The 16,110-nt window shown below is 36.2% G+C and overlaps 1 protein-coding gene across 1 annotated transcript in view; it reads left to right on the top strand.

Annotated features, from left to right (window-relative positions):
* Positions 1-16,110, top strand: part of mib1 (mind bomb 1) — a 327,741-nt gene that overhangs the window by 235,954 nt on the left and 75,677 nt on the right. The gene's annotated exons all lie outside the window — the stretch shown is intronic.

A 16,110-nucleotide genomic window follows, 5' to 3' on the forward strand; every position in this document is an offset into this window, starting at 1 on the left:
CCACTATAGCAAATTAGCCCAGTGAAAAGGGTACGCGGCGAAGCAGCGGTGTGTAAAGCCAGTCGACGACGAGAAAGGTGATGGAAAACGGGGTAGCAGGGGTCCGAAGAGAAAATACGTATTAAACGCGATCGAAGGCAGCAGCGAGGAGACGCTAAGAAAGAAAGTAGAAAAAGTCGAAGGCGAAAAAGCTTTTCATTTATTATCCCGACGCTAGCGAAATTTGCAATAAGCAACTTCATCGAGTTAGTTTGTCGCCCCCCCCCCTCTTTCTTTCTTTATCGTTTTTCCACGAGAGAACCAAAGTCGGCAAATTTATTTAACGTGTAAAGAAGCATCGACGCTGTTGGACGGAGTCGGAGAGAAAAAGCGCACACGATACGAATAAGAAGACTAATCATTCTATATACTCTGTTTTCCAATCTATACACACCGCGAGCTATCGAGATGATAATGAGGAGCCAGGGGAAGCGCGGAGTCGCTAGCTTTAAAAGAAAAGCCTGCGATGAGCAATGAATTTACGTCAAGACGGCCCGATCGTACCATACCTCTCTCGGTGGTGTTCTTTCTTGCTTTTTTTTCTCTCCTTCTCTCCTGTCTTATACTTTGTTTGCTCTGGCGTTCGTTTCTTTTTTACCGGTGCTGTTAGAGAAGGTTTCTTTCCCTCTTACTCTGGTAGGAGACTGCTGTGGTAGTCAGACCTCATTAAGTTGAAAAAAATCGGTTAAAAGACTTGTTACTTTAATATTCTCAGACAGACTTTTTGTTAATAAAAATTTTAGTCATATCCGCCGTTCAAGTGGTATTAAGCTGCTTTTTTTTCGGCGGTATTCAGATTTAACATGGATAATAACGCCAACCAACGCTGCAGGTTTTTTGTCTGTGCTGAAAAAAAAACGAGCAGGGGGATGTAGTATAGTTTTTCTGCTTTTTCCTTTTTTTTTTTTTTTTTTTTTTTGGATTGCTTCGTCGTCGTTCTTTGTGGGAGCCAATTTACATAATTTATGTTCAAACAACGGTGAAGTTTTTTCCTCCTGTTGCCCTGCGCGTCCTCTTCCCCCCTGCTCGGAACTGCGCACGTTTATCCCACAAAAGGAAGAAAATTTATCTCTGTGGTATTATTCGACATAGGAGAAAATTATAGAAGACGTAAGTTGCCGAGTATAAGAAGATTATTCCGCCTAATTTATACGAATTTTGCTTTTCTTTGTTGGTTACGACGATTTTTAACTTTTATATTTGCGCTAGTTGTTGGATGCTGGCTGGATGGCTGTATGGCTGGTGTTTGTGTAGTATCTCTCGTATGTGAAGGGGACGACCGACGACAAACGTGGTGTGTGCGGAAAAAGGTACACCGAAGTGTAGTTGTAGCAAACAAAGAGTGAAATTCTCCGTGATGTACGAGCGAGAGGTATATGCTCTATGCTCTGCCATAGTATAGGCAAAGGCACTCGTTGTGTAGTATAATCGCGTATAAATGGCGGGCTTTTGTACGAGTATATCCTCTACTATACGGTACTATACAATTACGACGACTAGTACACGCTGAATAGCTCGGATATCTCGTCGACGACGACGAAGTCGAAGGTGGCTGCGGTAGTACAATTTACGACGACTACGACGACGATGAAGGAAGCACCCTGCTCGGGTTACCCTCTCCGACTCTGTCAAGAAGTACATAACTCGGTTATATACGAGAGAAGTTATTGCGGTAAATATTCGGCTAAGAAAAGGTGCCTTGTAAAAGTGCCATACCATGCTGCCGCCAATGCCGATGCAGGGTTCAAAAAGATGCTGCGTTTTCAAGATACGTAGTACGTACTATACGTACGTGTGCTCGATTCGTGCTATGTCAGCGTTAAAAAATCTCTCGCGATGGCGCTTGATTCGGGTACGGTTGAATTATCGAGAAGGATATGAATGGGAGGAGGTGGAGGGTGGCTGAGATATGTGTACCGTGTGTTCAGTAAGAACTGTAGGAAAATTTGCTTGCCGATATGGCAATGCAAACTGCATATGTGTCGAGTATTTTGCTGGTTATGGAAATTGAAGGAGCAGAGCATTGATACATTTACAACTTTTTAAATAGAGATTGCACAATTTTTAAGTTTCAGTGGGCTTTTTGATGTTTTTAAAGGATGGAGGTCGTCAAGTATGTACATATGTATCTACGATTTTTTCATTTCTGTCAGTGACGAACCGGCACTGTTGGGCCTACCGAAAAATTGCACTCTGAGTGGGACGTATGAGTTTTCAAGGGTGCCACTAATTTTTGCCAACATTTTTTACAGGCAATGCTGGCACTTATATATTTGAGCCGAGTATTTCAATTTTTTTTCGGATTTTAATATAGCCTTGCAAAAAACTGTGGCCAAAAAAAACCCTAATATAATGCACAGAAAATTTCAAATTTTGCAGTCAACTTTTGACCCTCTCTCGAGGCTCGAGCTCAAAGTTTTAAATATTTTGACACATTTTCAGCATGTTTCAATTTTGAAGAAAGAAAAAAAATCAATTCAGATAGTCTCTTGATGTCTTTAGTTAGTACCTACAATGTACTTGCATTTAATCACTTTCTAGCCATTAGAAAACTCAAAATTTCATTTTTTCCAAGTGCAGAAGTTCTTGAAATACCTACTCTTTTTTTGTAAAATATTTTCCAATCAAAGTATTTCCTTGAGATTGACAAGTAGTTGAAATTAAATAATTGATTTTCAGATGAGTACACTAGCACATGATAGTGGGCATCAAGAGATCGCCTAAGCTAAAAAATCAATTTCTTTGACACATAATTGAAAATGTTCAAATTTCCAAAACTTGGTGCTGGAGCGGGGGAGGAGGGATCAACCATTAATCAAAAAATTTGAAAGATTTTCTACCTTTTCTTTTAGGGTCGGTTTCTCAATACCTAGTGTAATGGATTGGTTAGTACATAATTATCCGTCGGATATTGTAACCAAGAGTTAATTTGCGTGGTTAACGCATTGTGCGTTTCTCATTCCAAAAATCGAGGTATTGTAAATTCTTCAGTTGGCAAGATTTTTTGGCAACTATGCCATTGTTATTTTTTTATTGGTGAATTGTTATCACTGTGAAAATCATATCAGTTAGTACAGATTTTAGATGCAATTTTGGTGTGATGTTATAATTTAAATTTCATTCTACATTAATAATAATAATATAACTTGAGTATGGGTTTATTTGAAAACGTCGTCCACGTTTTCTTAATCGGCTTCTTCAAACTGTTCAACGTACTCGTACATATTATGTACTTTATTACCTACAGTTTCGTTTTTGTTTTCATCACTACCATACCAATTTGGCAACCCTTCTGCACTCAGACAAATAATATTGAACAAGATTAGCTCCTCTTCAGAGTAGTTCTTGGGTGGCTTGAAAGGACCGCCTCCAGTACCGCATATCTACTTCTTTTCATCAGCAAGATCTTTCCTGAGCTTCCTTTTAACAGCCTCATATTTATCTCGAAGGGATTCTTTTTTCCTGAATTGCTTAACAGATAACAAGTGTAGGTAGGTAGGTAGACAAAAGTTTTGGTTTTTTAATTGAGTAAACAAATTGACAATTTTTGGCACACAAAACTATTAGTAATCGTATCACTTGATACGTAGAATCTGTCAATTATTCTCGTTCGTAATTCATACGAGTAGATGAATTCAATGAAACGTCACCTGACGGACACTGCATGCTGATTGGTCGGTTACATCATCAACGAACAGCTTTGAACCAAAATTACTATGTATCGTATATTGCGTTGAATGGGGAATTTTGAATTGAGAAAAAATTAGGGAGGAAGTTGCCACATTTGAATTATGCATGTGAGAAATCCCTTAATAAACCATAATAAGTTTTCCCTGGCTACTTATTTTCAGAAAAAAAAATATATAAAAAATGTGAAACTCCATTGATAACATTATCAGCTGTTGCATCTTTCTTTCCTCTTTTGAAATGGCAACTGCATATTCTTGAATTTTCATTCGGTAACTTGTCTTTTCTCCTTCAGAAATACATATTTCATTTGAAAATGAGATAAAATGCGTATAATTTTCTTAAACAGACAGAATTTTCAAGCATAAGTATAATACCCACCTGCAATTATTCATCCATAATTTCCTAGGTCTTTCATTTTTATGAAAGGAGAAGAACTTGCATAATTATTTTTCCTCTCATTTATTTCATTTATTCGTTAATTTTATCGCGATTAATCATACAAAATTTTTAGTTTTTACTCTCGAGTCTTCAGTACTCGAGAAATGGTAGCAGAGTGTGGTTAGTCGTGATTTCATTGTTGGCAATTGGCATACTTTTGAAAATTAAATTGGATGATCGCATACAATACCCACCTGCAATATTATTTATCCATTATTTCCTAGGTGTTTCATTTACAGGAAAAAAGAAGAACTTGCATTTTCTTCGATTAGTGCTATGGATGTTATGGATTATCCCAAAGGTTAGAATATTGTCTAGCGCGATTGAACCTTCTTTTAAAGGTCGACTAAAATCGCCTACAAAGTTGATGATTTCAAAGAAATGTAATGTTATCAGTGGAGTTTCGCACTTTTTAATATATATATCTTTTTTCTGAAAATAAATAACCAGAGAAAATTTTGATGGCTTACCAGCGTTTTCTCACATGCAGAATTCAAATTTGGCAACCTCGTATCTGATTTTTTTCTCAATTTAAAATTCCCCATTTAACGCAATATACATAATTATGCAGTAATTTTGGTTCAAATTTGTTTGTTGATGATATGTAACGGACCAATCAGCGGTGCAACGTTCGTCAGGTGACGTCACTGTGACGTTTCGTTAAAATCGTCTATGATGAATAAACCTTCAAGGGAGTTTGAAATAGCTTATTTCTCATAGCATGCCTGTAGGACATTTTAAAATACGTGAAAGTGGTTTCGAGGGGGAGGCGTGATTTTCAAAATTTCAAAAATGTTATGCAGCATGGGTATTGAAATCCGAAGTTTTGAAATTCGAAATCACTGGTTTTGATATTTTCACGCGATTTTACCTCCGATTCCTCGATATAATAAATTAAGTACCTTTGGTTAGTAGTTGGATTATTTTCACGTAAGGTATTCTGGTTCTTCTTTTTTTAACGTGAGCTTTCGAAATGCCCTTGTCTATCTGAATTTGTACTAAAATTAGCGATAAAGCTTATTTTGAGTGGGAGTGGACGCCAGTCACCAGTAAGCGGAGTCGCGTCCCTGGAATGTCGGATGTTGGAAATGTGCATGATATGCGGTCATACTAGCTGAAAGTTGCGAGCACACATAACACTGTTTGTAGTGAATGTTGACTGCTCAAAAAAATTTTGAGACCACTAATCGTTCGAGGGGCTGATCCAAAGATCCTCAAAGTAGGATCATTCTTGGAAAAAAAAAGTTTTTTGCCACTTCTGTGTAGTGTAATCTGTGCAGTCCCTTAGTAACCCCTCCTACATCCCAAAAACGTTGTGATTACAGTTTCTGAACATCCCTAACCCAATTGAATTAAAAATTCGAGACCATTTTTTAGTTCTCTACCAAACCGTTGAAACTTTGGGGGATCGCTCAAGTTTCAATTTTTCGTCAACTTTATCGCACTTTCCCACTATTAAAAATTCTTTATTCAAAGAAGCTAACCCTGGATTCGTGTTAGTATGTCAAAGCAATCACATTTACCACAGTTTTACTTACCATCATTTCGATTTAATTTTCCTAATTCATAAATTTTTCCTTTCATTTCAGTAATTAATATACTGAAAGCAAACAAAAGTGAATTTTGGCAGTTTGGTGGTAATGATTGTAGTAAGTATGGTTATCGGCGTCTTTTGATCATTTAAACACGAATCCAGCGTTAGTTTTTCGTGAAAAAAAGTGTTTCATAATGGAAAAGTACGATAAACTTGATGAAAAATAGTAATTCTCGAGATCCATCATTTTCAAGCGCTTGGTAGGGGATTTGAAGTGGTATTGAATTTTGAATTCAATTCAGTGAGTCAGGGATGTTCAGAAACTAGGATCGAAACTTTTTTCCACTGATCAAATAATTTTGGATGATAATACATATTTATAACGCGTATGCAATCTGCCTGTTGATGTTTTCAAGTTAGTTTGAATTCTGGTTTAATCACATTACGAACCTATGTACTTGGATTTGGAACCAAAATTGGTAATTTTACAGATTTTCAAATCAATCTCCATGCTTGCTGTAATTAAGCTAATGAGCTTATTTTTTGCATAGACAACGAATATAAACTTACATATTTATGTTCTATTCTTGCCGACGAGGTATTCGCTCTCAATTATCTGTAACATCTCTTGGAAAGCAGAAATACTTATTTGCGAATCTCAGGTGATTCGACACTATATTTTTTAATCCCGTCATCATTTTATTGGCCAGCAGTAATGGCATAACTGATAAACGTTGTAGTAAGACTCTGAACTCAAATCCGATAAAAATTATTTTGAGTTCAAATTAATCAACATTCTTCTAATATGCTGTGGAGACATTAATACAAATTAAATATACCTATGATAATAATAATTGAAAAATGTATTCTGAATATCACGTCTCACCATGAGAGGTAATGCATGTGGCAACATCTGATTTCGGCATCAACGAACGTTTCTTTCAAAGCGGTTTTCAGTATTTCATTATGTGGTGCCAATAATATCATCGGTATAAATTAATTGGTTATCTTGACAAATTTTTTTGAAAATATTAAAATAAATGTTCGCGTTTGTCGGTTTTAGTAAGATTTTTGTCAGTCTACTGATCAAACAGTATTTGCATTTTTGTTTCAGGTAAAAACAAATGTTCATTATAAAAGGAAAAGAACTTGAAGCTGACTTGAGTAAGTTGAAGTTGTGTTTGATTGTTTTATAAATCTTCGGAGTACGAGCACAGTCTCTATACTCTATTTCTCAAGAAAAACATATCCGATTCAATAAGTAGTACCAGTACCTATTAAAAGACGAAAATCCGCGATGCTTTTTCCATCACTCATAATGTATTCCTAGGGAAACACAGGACACACATCGAAACAGCAGCTAAGAGGGAAATGAATATAGAGGGAAACGCTGGCGTGAAAATATGTTAATTCGAGCTCTCTGAAATTAGGTTTACTACGTACGTATGTGTTGTAGTTCAACGTTAAAATGCGAAATTAGTTACATTTACAGCGTTCAAGCAACACACATGCGATCGTACGTAAAACGTACATATAATACTCGTAAGTATGTGGGTATGTTTTGCGATGCAGATCAAGCACACCTCCCCACAACGTTTGTGCTGAAGCACCGAAATGTCGCTGCGAAGTGGAAGTTTTTTCTCGCCTCCTTTGAGAATATTTAAATGGTTATTTTGAGTATGGTCGTAGTCGCGACCGCTGCCGTGCTTGGTTCGCGCGGTAAAATATACCGCGGTGAAACTTGCCCTTGAGTTGGAATAAACGTTAATGTGTGTACAAAGTTATACAATATAGCGTGGTGTACGTTTGGTCCGTTTTACTTTGGGAAATTTTCCAGTAACCTGCATAAAATTATCAAAGTTGTATATTTTCTGCTCGAGTTTTCGCTCGTTTCTCGCGTATCAGAGGGGTATCTTTAGTATATAGGTACTCGTCGCGCTACCGTGTGTGTGTGTGCGGTGTTTTATTACGAGCGCGCGGTATGTTGGTGACAAGAAGAAGGACGACTGTGTGTGGAATGAAACACCGACACCGAGCGCTGCTTAATGTCTGTTCGCTTTATACTCTTGTAGTACGACGATGTGTTTGTTTAGTGTAGGTATGTGTGATATGTTTCAAAGTTGGCGAATTTCAAAGTACAAATTAGCCCGATTGGTATTTCTAATGAGTTTAATCGTTTTATTATAGGATTCGTAATTGCGCTTATGTGCACAGCACAGAGCCAGAGCGTACTACATGCGATGTTCGCATGTGCTGACGTGGTGTATAACTCGAGTTATAAATGAATATGGCACCCACGGTCGTCGTTTTCAGCTCAAAAGGGAATTATTTAGACTCGAATTTGTAATTTGTGGTGAAATTCTTGGAAAGGGATCATGGCAGGGGAAATTAGGATACATGAAACCGAATTGTACCTTAGAACTGGAGATTTTCTGTAAATTCTAGGGTATTTTATAAATTCGCGTTAAAACTAGTTTGGTAGAACTTGATGAAAAAATTAGTCAAGGATTTCTGAAATGCAGAAAAATTACGTTTTGATAGAAAAATTTCACGCGCATTTCCTCCTTTGGTGAATGGAGTTTTTTATCACTTGAAACAACTTTTAAGTGAGAAAATGATTTCACGAAACACGTTTTAGTGAATAAATATACAGATCGCCTCAAAACTTGGCTCTTCAAAAAGTAAAGGAAAAAATTGAGCTTTTGGCTAGCTGTGAGTAGTTTAATTTGCTACTAATTTTGGTTTTTTGAATTTAATCTTATGAAAATCGGACATCTTTCTATCACGAGCGAGACTAAATAATTGTGGACATTGCCAAAGTTGAGGTTTAAAACATTTAAAGCTTTTTCTTTACTCTCAGGATGAGGAGTTAGAGCGTTGAAAGCATTTTTCATCACTGCAACTTCGTTGACTCAAGTGGATGCTTCGATGGATGATTTTTGACTTCTTTTTTTTATGATTTTCAAATCGTAATTGTTTCTCCACTTTTTTATTAGACGGCTCATTATTATCAGGTTCTTTCATTTTTCGTTTTTTTTTTTTTGCCAACAGATCTAAGCATCTATCCATAACTTTTACAAAATGATCGAATTCTTCGGTTGTATAATTCCTTGGTAAGAAGCATGCCTTTTCCCAGGTCCATTTTACGTCGTAACAGGTCGTTTTTCACATTTTCATCAACACTCTGATCCTTCTTGGTTGTTAGCAACGCCTTTTCAAACGGAGCTACATCAAAGTTTACATCTTCGGAAGATAAATTGAGAACAGAGTTTTTTTCTGATTGACGCAAGCATGGATATGTTTGCAAAAATGTTTCCTTTTATTACATGGTCTGGACAGTAGAATTCATTGCGAGGCAGATAAATTACGAATTAATACCTACATTGTAATAAGAAAATTAAAGAAACATCGTCAAAATCAGTCAAAAATTAAATTTTCAAGTGTAAAATAGCGGGAAAAACGTAAACAGGGTATAATAAGAGTGGATGGACCACGATTGGTCGATATTTCACGCGTTGTGATTGGTGACCGGATAGGGCGATAGATCCGCTCGTCTTTCTATCAACAAAAAAATGGAAGTAAAAAATCAGAAAAATAAAATTTTTAAATTGATGCTAATTGTCCAAGGTGAGATCGCGGGATTATGCCATCCAAAGTTGTTTTATGAAAAATTTAAAAGCATGAACCATTGAAGCAGTCAATAAGTAAAAAGATCATGCAAAAACTCTCTTGCAATCAGCGAATAGATGATAAAGTAATCAAAATACATAAAGAGAGCATAAGAAGCTTTTTACGAGAAAAAAAATCGATACCTAAACTTCCAATTTCTGAAATTTGAAAAATGAAAATTTATCGAATTCTTTTTCATGAAGTTCTTCTTGTGGCCACTTTATATGTCTGAAAAAATATTTCAAAAATCTGAACTAGCATATACTTACTTTGATTATTTTTTCACACCAAATAATCAAAAAGTTTCCATTTACCGATGCTGCAATTGCCTGGCATCACGTTTTCGTCCTGGGCTGATTTGGTGGCGACAGTCTGAGCCTGATTTAATGAAATCTGGGAAATGATTTTAACAAATTATTCGAATTTATCATGCATTTCTGGAAAAAAAACATACTCCTTCTGCAATGTCATCTTGTAACAAAATGGAGAAGTGGAACAATGTTTGTTTGTTTGGTTTTTTTTTTCGAAAGCTGTGACAAAGTCACCGGAATATCCGATTTGTCTTTTTCAGGCGAAGAATGCTTTCAAACTTTAGAAGCCATTGAAACCTGACAGAAATATTTTTTGAACCGAACAAAACTGGATCGAAAGGGTATGCAAAAATGTATCATTAGCCGAATTTTAGATGCTGAAGTGCATTTTTCGACCTGACCTTCGATGAGTTTTTATAAATCAAATCTGGGCCCAAAATTGAAAAAAATCAAGATTTTACCAAGTTACCCAAGAATACTGATATTTAACATTAACGCCGAACCAATTTGAAACGGTTTCCAGCCGTTTTGAGCTTTTTTGGAACCTTCAGCTTAGCAGATTTTGGAACTCATTTCCACTAAATTTTACAAAATGAAGATGGAATGCTGTAATTTACACTACACCCGTATTGCGACGTGCTGAGTCGACTGGCGGTAGTTTCGAATCGTTTTGGAGGCTCCAGTAGCATTTCGGAAATTCCAATTTTCCAAAGTCAACGTCTGCCACTTCGGAACCATATTATGGTACTTTTATCCAGCAATTTTAAAATTGAAAACTGAAATCTCTAGAAAGCAACTTACTCTTGGGGCTTTTAATATTTGCTGGAAGATTTTGAATCGCGTTTACAATATTGATAAGAAACTGTTATAACAAATGGCATGATATTCAGTATTGGCGGTCATCGGATCAATTTAATTTTTCCACTCTTCGATTATCTTTCCAATTGGTGGCCGTTTTTATAATTTTGTGAAAATCGCATTTCCAGAAATCTGCTGGAGATTCAAGAACTGCTCAAAACTACACCGTTTCCAATCATTTTGAGGAACGAAAACATGGTACGTGTCAAATTTCAGCTCTGTAGCTCAACTAAGTAAAATATTGATTTTCGCATATTTTTGACCCCTTGATGTGAAATAATTAAAATCCTAAAATGAATTTAGGCATCTGAAATGTTCGCTGGTGGGACATTTTTGCTGGGGTTTTCAATCTAATTCAATCAGGCTGGAAAAGGGTGTCTGGTGAGACGATGCTAAAACTTCAGATTGGGATAAACGGGGAAGATACGATTTAAAAAAAAAAAAAAAAACGTTAAATAGATGGACAAGTTGCCCATCTTTAAAAATTTAAAAGGGCAACCGAGCTTTGAAAGAAAGATTGAGAAAAACATATTTTTTGACCTTGAAAATGAGTAGTACTTTGGAAAATGAACAAATTTTGTCATTAGAATTTTCGCACAGCTACGAAATTGAAGATTTCTAGCACCTTCAATTTCAAAGTTGGACAAAAATTCATGTTAAAAAAATTTGTTTATTTTCCAAAGTACTACACATTTTCAAGGTCAAAAAATATGTTTTTCTCAATCTTTCTTTCCAAGCTCGGTTGCCCCTTAAATTTCGAAGATGCACAAGACAAATTGTCCATCCAACTTTTTTTCAAGTCGTATCTTCCACATAATTATATCCAAATCTGAAGTTTTGACATCCACTCACCAGACACCCTTGCTTTCAAACCCCGTCTGTGAGCGTTTCGTATGTGTCGATTAAAGGTCTCCATGCACGAAGCCAGATATGAGCACTGGGGACACTTAAGTATTTGTTATTGGCCGTTGTCTTTTTGTTGACGTGATCAGGGTGCTGAAGACTGATGTGCTGGTCAAGATCCACTTTGCTACGAAATGCACCTTGGCATACCCTGCATACGCTGTAAATTCGAACGTATATTACAATTTAATTATCGAATGCAATAGAATTTCATGGAAGACGAAAAAATCGAAGTAATTGAATTTTCATCACAAGGTAGCCAGCTAAGTATAGGTATTTAAGGATGCAAAAAGACAGCTAAGTAGGTACCGTGGCATCGAACCACCGACCATTAAAATCGAATTTCAAACTTCTACAACACTTACAACGAACGCAGAGGAAGCTGTATGTATTCCTCGCAGTATTCTGCTCAAAGTTTTCATATCTGTTTTGTAACTTTGGGGTGATTCCATAGGATGAGCTCACCAGATCTTTGGGTTCACTCAAACTGTGGGAACCTCGAAAGGGTTAATGTTACTTGCAGAAAATCATGAAAAAACGACCACCTCTCCTGCCACTCTTTTCCAATTCAGGTCTCCATAGATGTATAAGGTCGAGTACTCATCATTTAACAAATTGAGTCCTAAGTTGGCGATAGGAAGAAAAGGCGTATTAGTATAAAGAAAATGACGTCGTCGTCGAGAACAGTACGGGTACAACTACGACGACAACGGAACAAAATCACATTTTTATTCGACGCTTTGAAAATGGTGTTGGCTCTTGACGCTGCTGCATGAGGCGACGACGACGGAGGCTCGTATACTCCTATAGTCGTATATACGCCCTTAAAAGCTTTCCAGATCGTACCGCAATCTTGTAATCCTCTTATCTCTGTTTACCACAACAAAGTGCATTTAATCTTTATTTATTCTAACACTGTGTAAACGACTACTTTACACAAGTACACCTCTTACGAAATTTTTCTCATCGACGTTAGGTTGTTAGCAGCGCCAAACAAGCGTATATCACTAAGGATCCAACGAGCTTCTTTCTCTCGTCGTCGTCGTTGTGCTCCTCCATCGTCTCGCTATTTTTCGCTATACCTACTACGGTCTTGTGTGTGCGTCGAATTACCCGACGAAGAAGAATCCGAAGAAGATGGTACAGCATCTCTCGAGGCGAAACCAACGAAGATGGAAAATAAGTTACACGTTATCTTATGTATAGTAATACCCTACGTACGACTATAGTTCTCTCGGATGCTCTGCTCTGCTCGCGTTGTAAGTATTTCTACTATATTTATACGCAAATACGCCTCGAGCTAGGACTGACGAGCGAGAGCAGGGTAACTATTTTTTTTACTGTACGATGTATGTACGAAGGGTGGTAGGTAACGTTTCGCTTTACGGCAGGAGGAAGAGAAAAGTGGTTGAAATTTTCATAAGTGAACTTTTTTCGCTGTAATTTTTGACCCGCTTCAGGCATCCATAATCGGTCGTCGTGTACTACGTGTAAGCGACAGCGAAAGGCAAAAAAATACGTGAAATTATATACATAAAACGGCTGTGTCGAATGAAAAGCTCTTATACGAGCGAATATGCCTACCTATTTACCCATCCACCTACCTGCCTATTAGAGAAAAATTTTATTCGAAGCTTGAGTAGAGCTGTGAGGCACTGTGCCGTGTTTTCTTAATCTTAATATTCGTCTTTATGTAGGTTGGATTTTAACGTCGTCGTCGTCGCCCCCACCCCATCCGACTGACGAACGATATTAAAAATTTTTATTAATATTCCAAGATGAACGCCAACATTGACGTAGTATTTTAATCAGAATGTCTGCTGCCCCCCGGCCGCAGCCTTTCCAGCAACTCTTAGTAAGCATACTTTCCACCCTCGTGTGTTAAGCTGGAAAAAAAGACGTATCAGGTCGCTCGAGTGGAACGAAAGCGAAGCAGTAAATTATAAGGTATTCGATGACGGTGTGGTATTAAATGGGCCTGAATGACGTGAGGAGGGATGAAGGCGTATACGCCAGTAAAAATTTCATTCAGTGTGTTTTTTTTAAAGATTTTTTTTCAGAAAGGGTATTATGAAAATGTGTGAAGTGAGTGGTTCTAAGTAATCTTTGCAAATGAACGATGATGGTCTATTCGTCAAATGTACGAGTGAGTGCGAACTTACTACACGTGAGTGGTGTGGAAATATCACGTATAGGTAGGCAGTTTCGTTTCTTTTCGTCAAGAGAGTGAATTGTGCGTCTAAATTTTAAATATCAATTTACCTCTCGAATTTTATGTTTTTTTTTGATTACTGTTCGTTTATTATACCTACTTAATATTATCTTTCGGGGTCATGTGAGAAATTTTTTCACTTATGCCAAATATTTCAGAATTTATCTGTGGATTTCTACTCTTTCATTTATCATGGATAATAGTAAATTGATGAAAAGTCGAATTTTTAAAAAAACAATTTATCGGAAAATGACGATGAAAATTATCAACCTTGATTAGATTTTTAAGCTTTTTTTTGGTGGAGAATATGAAAAATTCAGAGAATTTATGAGTCTTAATATAGGTAACATAAGAACCTCTGGAAGTATCTGCCTCAAATTTGAACTGAATCGCAATTTTTGGAGCGAGCATGGTTTTGAAATATTGATAATCAGAATTTCAGATGCTCAAATTGATTTTTCGATTTTTAGCGATTTTTTGAATACCTATCCAAAAATGACTATTTTCGACATTTTCTTATATTTTCAAAAAACGTATTCATTCGGTAAAAGTTATTGAAATAAGTTCTAAAACTAATATATTCAACTCTTTGAGCCAAATTTCACAATTTCCGGTCATTCTGAAACATCCTGATCAATTTTCGGTTTCTCCAGAATTTTTAAATTTCTTCAGGTTACCTACGTTCAAATCCATTTTTGTGCTGCTGAAAACGAACTTGTGAATTATTGATCTATTTAATAAGTTTTTCCATGTTTGAGCCAATTTCCATGCGAGAACCGCGTGTGAACTTGGACGCAGGTGAGGTGGAAATATCACCTTAGGTAGACGGTTTCGTTTTTTTTTCACCAAGAGAGTGAATTGTGCGTCTGAATTTTAAATATCAATTTACCTTTCGAATTTATGTTTTTTTTTACCATGATAATCAGAATTTCAGTGACTCACATTGATTTTTCGATTTGTGGTGTTTTTTTTTTTGAAAATCCAAAATTGACTATTTTTCGACAATTTGTGCGTTTTAAAAAAATGTAAAAATTTAGTTATTCAGTGAAAATTATTGAAATAATTTTTGAAAGTATTTTCAACTCCTTGAGCCAAATTTCACAATTACCAGTCCCTCTGAAGCATCCTGTACAATTTTCGATTATGTACTTACTCTGGAATTTTTTAATTTTTCCGAGATAGGTATACGTTAAAGTCTATTTATGCTGCTGAAAACAAGAGTTGTGGATTATTGACCTACATATTTAATAAGTTTTTCCATGTTTGAGCTGATTTCCAGGCGAGAACGTCGTATGTTTTTTTTTACTATTTTTTACCAAGTGAATAATTCAAAAAACAAGGTCGAGGTGTCTGAATAGAAATGAGCTCAAATGTGGATACACTCGTTGATCAGGTCGAAAATTGGTTACAACTCGGATTTTTAGCTGCCAAAATCAGATTTCCACGCCTCCTAAAAAAAATTTAAAATTTCTGTGGTGATCGTAAATTGCGTTGGAAGCTCCATAGAATGGCCGAAAATGATGAAATTTGGTTCGGGGATGTTGACGTTGGTTTCAAGACTGATTTTTATCATTTACTGAATAAATGCTTGAAAAAAAAACACGAATCGTCAAAAATAATCAATTTTGGATTTCTTAAAATTCGGCAATGAAAATTTTGGTTATCGAAGTCAAGGCCACAATTCTTAGTCCGTTATTTTTTTATTTTCATCGCGAATTTTGAAGTCTGAAAACTCAGTAGACAAACAGGAGGCTCTGGTCAAAGACCCCAACATTTTCCCCTCGATCTATCCTAATCTGAATCCTCCATTCTTAGAAGTCTGGCAGTGTTTGAAAACAAAAAAGTCAGTTTGCCTAGTTCGAATTTTATTCTACCGGGCATCCAATAAGGTGAGACATTGGGAATTTTTTTAATTTTCAAAAATAAGGATCTTAATGTAGGCCAGATGGGATTGAATGAATATTCCGAAAAATTTGTAAAACATGCAAATGTTCGTATCAAAGCAACTTCAAAACGTATTTTTAAATGAATGAGTAAATTTACTTTTTACTGCGGATCTTATTCCATTAGATTTTTTTAAGCCATCTCACGAAGCCCTTTCAAGTTCACGGTTATGTTTGGGTTCATTCTTATCCAATTTAGCCATCAGAAAACCTTCTACATTTTTTTAAAAAAGAAGATAAGTATGCAGGATTGCATTGAAACGAAATCATGAGAACGTTTCACGTGTCTCCTACAATAGGATCTTAATTATGTGAAATTTGCAACAAAAAAATTCTCAAAAACAATAATTACAAGTATCAACTTGACATTTACTTATTTCAAATACTCAGCACACTTCACTCCTATAAAAAAATTTGTGTAGATATGAATTAATCATCAACTGCTTGTGTTTGTGAAATTGGCATACCAGGTGTTTGATAAGTAGGTAGATGGTAATTTCTACTTTAGATTTC

Source organism: Planococcus citri, chromosome 1, assembly GCF_950023065.1.
Source record: "Planococcus citri chromosome 1, ihPlaCitr1.1, whole genome shotgun sequence".
Taxonomy (NCBI): domain Eukaryota; kingdom Metazoa; phylum Arthropoda; class Insecta; order Hemiptera; family Pseudococcidae; genus Planococcus; species Planococcus citri.